Source organism: Mus caroli, chromosome 12 (genome assembly GCF_900094665.2).
Source record: "Mus caroli chromosome 12, CAROLI_EIJ_v1.1, whole genome shotgun sequence".
Lineage (NCBI taxonomy): Eukaryota > Metazoa > Chordata > Mammalia > Rodentia > Muridae > Mus > Mus caroli.
In genome coordinates, this window is record NC_034581.1 from 95,392,595 (window position 1) to 95,399,065 (window position 6,471).

General features: G+C 49.2%; 1 protein-coding gene across 3 annotated transcripts in view; it reads left to right on the plus strand.

Annotated features, from left to right (window-relative positions):
• The first annotated feature begins 1,737 nt into the window (after positions 1 to 1,737).
• The window catches only part of Dglucy (D-glutamate cyclase), a 91,007-nt gene continuing 86,273 nt past the window's right edge, over positions 1,738 to 6,471 (plus strand). For 2 of the 3 annotated variants that reach the window (XM_021178972.2, XM_029484363.1), the window contains exon 1: positions 1,757 to 1,990. The gene's annotated coding sequence lies outside the window, so the exon portion shown is untranslated. Of the gene's footprint in view, positions 1,991 to 6,471 lie in introns of all 3 variants that reach the window. The other variant, XM_021178971.2, reaches the window with a different exon arrangement.

Consider the following 6,471-nt stretch of genomic DNA (forward strand, 5'->3'; position numbering starts at 1 on the left):
GCATGATTGCCTGAGTTACATCTACAGTGTTTCACAACCGTTGTCACTGTGTCCATCTCCAGAACCTTTTCATTATCCTATACTGAAGTCTGGACCCATTAAACGGTAACTCGGAAGTTTCCTCCTCCACACCTTCCTATCTACTGGTTTACTTTTTGTCCCAGTGATGACCTTGGCTGATTTAGGTACCTTATTACAGGTAGAACTATGGACTCCTCTGTGGTGGTTTGAGTATGCTTGGTCTAGGGAGTGGCACTATTTGGAGGTGTGGCCTCGTTGGAGGGGGTGTGATCTTATTAGAGGAAGTGTGTCATTGTGGGCCTGGGCTTTAACACCCTCATCCTAGCTGCTTGGAAGCCAGTCTTCTCCTAGAAGCCTTCAGATGAAGATGTAGAACTATCAGCTTCTCCTGTAACATGCCCACCTGGATGGTTCTATACTCCCACCTTAATGATAATGACTGAACCTGTAAGCCAGCCTCAATTAAATGCTATCCTTTATTAGAGTTGCCTTGGTCATGGTATCTGTTCACAGTAAAACCCTAACTAAGACATTCTCCTTATTTCACTCAGCACAATGTCTTTTTCTCCATTTATTCAGGTTGCTATGACAAAATACCACAAGCTGGATGGCTTGTAGACAGCAGAAATTTATTTCTCACAAGTTAAGACTGGGAAGTCTAAGTAAGATCAAGGTGCCAGTGGATTCAAGTATCCTGTGGGAGTCTGGTTTTTTTGGTTTTGGTGGTGGTGGTGGGGTGCAGATGGTGTCTTCTCGCTGTCTTATAACAAAGGGCAAGTCACGCCCATCCCAATTCCTCCAGGAGGGGAAGAAGTTAACCAACAGGAGAAAAAGAATTGGAAAAGTGACCCAAGAAGAGACATGCCAAGCCTGGCACCAAAAGGACCTGCACTGTGCTTACGTGTGTGATTTGTGCTGGGGTGGGGTATGAGGTTCCGGAGAGATAGGGAAGGTGAAGCCACAGGAACAGGCTGGCACTATCTGCTTTAGAACCTTGTATGGTTGGGATTAATGCTGACTCTGAAGGGAAGTCCTGAAAGCTTTGAGGCAAGAGAAAGCAGAACCTGCTCTTCCTCACAGGAAACATTCAGACCAAGGGAGGGGAAAACACACACACACACACACACACACAGGCCTGCCAATGTCTTTCAAGCATAGTCTGAGTGCTAGAGACTGGCCTAGTGTTGTGTTCCTATTACCTCAGTTAAGCCTCAGATGAGTTCAGGGAACATTGAATGCTGGAGAGCAATTTACCCAGGCTTTGCACCCACCCGTGCCTAACCCAGCACAGCCCCAGGGCCAGCAGCCATTGATCCGCAAGAGCCTGACTCTCAGATCAGTACCTGCATTTTCGCCTGTACCTCAAATGACCCAGTGCAGTCTGACATTTGGACAGCACAGACAGCAATCCCAGAGTCTGGCTTCACACAGGAATCACCAGGGTAGTTGTGAAACTCCTCAGGGCTTATGTGAGTTCCTAGGTCTGTGACATTGGAATTTCTGGGACTTCCACCCTACTGCAGCAGGTTTTCCATTCGTGTGGGTAATGATGGCCATGCCTTTGTGTCATCATGCTTCCTTGCTGCCCAGGGAAAGCAAGAAAGTCCCGCAAAGGGAATTAGCCTTAGAGCATTCTTCCAGCCACCAGCAGCTCTGTGGCTTTAAGAACCAGGACTGGCATCCTGCCATGGAAGTCACCACCCCGGTACAGGCCTTGAGAGCATTGGCTGCAGGGTAGCAGAGCTGTAGCAGCCAGTGGTGCCTGGGGCTGGCCTAGGCATGTAGATCAGAGACTGAGCCGGGCAGAACAAGCTGGTGGCAGTGGCGGTGGCGACAGGCAGCCCCAGAAGCCCCTGTGAGCTGAAGAAAGAGTTCTTTATGCCTTTCAGAAGGAAGCTCGCTCTGCAAGGCTGAGGAAACAAAAGGAAGAATTGTGTGTGGACTCTAGTCCAGACATCTCAATTCAACAGTAAGTCAGCAGGGAACGTGAACGCGGCATAGTTCTCTGCCCTAGGCAACATCCACACACCCCACCCTACCCTATCTGAGCCCAAGGGTTTGAGGAAACTGCTCCCAGGGGGCTATAGGCCAAAATCAGTTAACAGGCTTTCTGCTAGAAGCCACCAGGGCCTCCCCTTGAAAGTCAAACCTCTGCATATGACACTGGGGACCATGAGTTGTGGGAATGCTTCTCCACCCTCCTGGGATGGCCTTTCAGGACATCTTCCTGACCTTGAGAACCCCAAGATCATGTGAGAGCAAAGAAGGGGAAATTAAAATCATAGCTTTGAGTGGCTGCCAACTTTGGGCCACAGCCTGCTAGGGAGGAGGGAATGAAGCTAGTGGCAGAGACTTCAGGGCTGGCATGAGGGGAGGACAGACCAAGCCAATGCAGGCCTAGGGGTGTTGGCCAGATAACCACAGGGCTTAAGGTGCCTCCCTCTGCCTTTGAGAGATGATTGCTGCGGGTGAGGCAAACTCACATTGAGAGCTTGCTTCAGTCCCCATTGCGGGAGCCAAGGCTCCCTTGTCACAGATGGCTGGGGGTGGGGGTGAGGGTGGGGGGCAAACCCTCTGACCTGTGCAGAAGGCAGAGCCCTGTGACTCTGGGAAGTCTCTTCCTATCTGTGTGATTAACCTAGGGTTCATTAACAGCCATCTTCCTGACTTCATGAACACGTATGTGTGCTAGGGAGGGCAGGAGGCAGCATGTTGGCACTGATTGGTCCAGAAGGGAGAGAAGGAGCGAGCATTGTTCCTTCAAAGTAGCTAAGCACTGTCAAAGGAGGGGGAAATAAAGCCAGGAGCAAGAAGCAGAAGGAAAGCATCCTCCACTAAACAGATGGGGGAAACTGAGGCAGAAAGACAGGCAGGATAGAACCAGCTGAAAGCTAAACTGGGCTTGCACACCTTCCGATAAAGAATTTTTGTGTTAGCTTCCCATTCATATGACAAGACCCTTGACCAGCAACGTTAAGGAGGAAAAGTTTACTTAGGCTTATGATGTCAAAGGTTCCATCCATCCAGTCCGTAGCCCTCCAGGATCTTTCAACATGGCTGAAGCAGGTGGGAGACGGAAGCAGCTCAACTCGTAGCAGCCAGGAAAGCCAAGTGAGGACGGGTCTCAGCGAGAATGGGGCCAAGCAAGGATGGGGCTGAAATAAAACAGCCCATCCCTAGGCCACCCCCAAGTACCAACTTCCTCCAAAGAGGCCTGACTTTCAGGGGTTCCCACCACCTCCCAAAGCCCACTGCTGAGGTCCAAGCACACAGGATGCAATTCCCTCCCATAGGCCCTGCCCCTAAACACTGCCTACAGGGAACCAAGCCTCCAATAGCAGTTCATATCAGAACAACCTTAAAACCTCAGCTGTTCCTTCTGTCATGGGGACTGAATCCCAGGAGCTCAACTGGTGGTCCTTGATCTGGCGTGATGTATATGTGTGGGTAAATAAGAAACCTTGGGGAAGTTCGTGGGCATACCTGAAAGATCTGTCACATAGGACTCCTGTGTCAACATGCAGCTAAAGTCCCCGGCTCACTTGAATTGGGAACCTTTGAATTCCTTGTGCCACCCCAGTTTCTAGACTTGGTGAATTCCCATGGCTATGGCAGATTGCTGCTGCTCCTGGTCTTTCTAATAAGGATTCTTTTCTATCGAGAACCTCTGTGGTTTCGCATTTCGCCCAGCTGCTAGGGCGTGGGAACACCAGTTGGGCAAGTGAAACATGGGAGACTGTAGATTGCATTTACCCTACACCTACTGTTGGGTGCTAGATTCGAGGGAAGCGCCGATACATCGCTCAGGGGGTGGGAAAACACAACCTAAGATGTGGAGTCTAAAGCTGGAGTTCCCTGACTCCCGAGTGTCCAGTCGCCCCTGGAAACCACGCAGAGGTGCCTGGAACAGAAGGTGTGGTAGGGGCTCCACAGGGCCAGGGGTTCCTAAACTTCTGGACATCTAGACACTGCTGGGTCAAGGAGAAGTGGGAGCAGAATTGTGCCCTTGAGCTGAGGAGTCCTGGGCCGGGGAAAGGGGAATGCCAGCTTAATTCAGTGGTGGTGAGTCGTCCTAAGCTTAGCGGTGAGCAGAGGGGCCTTCTGTGGGACACTTAAGCCATGCAGCTCTGTAGACGAAGGTTTTCTCCGTGCTCCCCACAGCTGTTCTTGAAGAAAGAGACAGTCCTTGGTTCCAAACTGTGTATTGATTGTTCATTGTGGAAAATGGGTGCATTCCACCTCCTGGAGGTTAATCAGAGATTAACCTTTTGCAGGAAGGAATGTCCAGGAAGAAAAACTTACTGTCTAAGGAGGGAGGGTGGTCACGTGACAGGGCCGGGTAGGAAGCAAGTGAAGCTCCAATCTACTCCTCTGGGTTCCAGGGCTTCCAACCCACTTAACCTTACCAAGTTTCCTGGCACGGTCCACGGTCCCACAAACCTCTGTGCACATGTGTGTGTGGTGTTCGTGTGCATGTGTGTATGGATGTGGTGTGCACCGCAAGCCTACACCAGGTACAGAGGACTGAACGCATCCAGTCCATTTCAATTAAATCTCCCTTCTTCAGTAAAGGATGACAGATGTAGAAATCCAAATGTACCCCTCTCCCTGACAGATTTTTACAGGCTTTCTAGGATATCTGCCAAATTGCTAGATGGTATTTGCAATTTAAAAAAAAAAATAGAGTGCATTTTGTTATTTGGGTTTTAAGGATTTTCCAGCCTGCCTTAAGGCAGTTCATCACTTGTACCTCACTTTATAGCTTTTAAAGCATTCTTCAACATCCGGAAATCTCTCTCATCCTTCCAGAAGGCCAGTGGCTCGGTTCCTCTCATAGACTCTCTTGAAGGAAACTGACTTGTGGAGACACTAAATGACTTGCAGCTTTGAGGTTACCATTTGGGCACAGGTCTCTGAAAAATCCAACCATGTTTTCTTACTTTTTAAAATTTAAATCATTGTATGTGTGCATACATGTACCACAATGTCCTGTGGAAGGCAGAGGACAAATTTGTGGAGTTGGTTTCTCCTTCTACCTTTGTGTACATTCTGGGATTGAACCAAGTTGCCAGGCTTGCTTGGCAACTGCCTTTACCTGCAGAAGAGCCTCGTTGGCTCTGAACCGTGTCTTTCTGACCATGTGGAACTCTACAAGAGATCTCTAAAACACAGTGAATGAGGATAGCATCTCATTCCAGAATACATGGGTTAGACTGTGGGTTTGGTCATCCAAAAATGGCATGCCATCAGTTAGAGCACGGTATCTCCTTTTATGCAAAATGGAACCAAAGCCCTCATCTGGGAGGCAGGTGTGGGTTACAGGAGATGGTGCGTGTAAAGTGTTGAGAGCAACTCCTGGCATGTGGTAAGTTTTCAGTAAATACTAATCTGCTCTCATTTTATCAGTACTTTGGAGGAAGACATTATTAGCCAGACACTGGATAAGCTGTAACTGATGGTTCTTAAAATGGGTTTCCTCAGAGGGGCTAGAACATGGTTTGCTTTCACCTAATGGCTAAGGGGCAGAAGGTCGGTGCAGGGGAGGGTAGCTACTCTGGCCCACTGGACCATCCTGAGCTCGTGCTTCCTCCACCTCTGACTCCCTGTTCTCAAAGTTCCCTCACATTTTCCCCCTTCTGTTCCTGCCTGTAGGAAGACAGGGAGGGGATGGAGGTGACAGCCTCCTGAGTGATAAATTCAGCAGGTGGACTGTCCTTTCACTCATATCCCATTGACCAGTACCTGGGCGCATGACACCACAGGAGAATCTGGGAAATGTAGACTCCAGCTGTGCCAATTAAAGATGTCTGAATAAATCGTAGCTTAGGGGTTCTCCTTCTAAAAGAAAGGGGAGAGTGGAAATTGAGAACAGTTGGTGGTCTCTGCTCCATGTCCCCATAGATGTATCCCTTGGGCTTGAATCTCACCCAGGCTCTGCTTCTTGCCTGCTGGAGGGCAGCTTCACCCTCAGGCTCTTCTTTATCAAACCTACAGGTAGCTCTTGGCTGCAGTATTTGAAGTGTTCCAACAATCCTAGCAGTGATGGGCTGCTAGATTAGCGCCTATTGGCTGGTCAGACTGCCCATGACTACCCAGCCTATGCCCTCCATACCCAGAGAACCCAGAAACAGTGGCACTGGGCTCTATTTGATTTATACTTGTTTTTCTGGATCTTTGGACAACTTCATTAGAGAGACATCATCCTTTGTGATCTTGGGTCTTTGGTGGCTGATGAAGAAGGGATGGTCCTGTTGCCTGGGGACCCATCTTGGTCTTTGTTATGGAGAGGACCTTCTCCTTCATCTCACCAGTAATTCTCTACAAGGTTCAACAAGCCAGGCACTCTGGTTATATAAGTATTCCAAAATGTTCTATGGGTTAACGCTTGGTCACAAGGTAATGATATTGAGGGAATATTTGGACCCTCTCTCTCTCTCTCTCTCTCTCTCT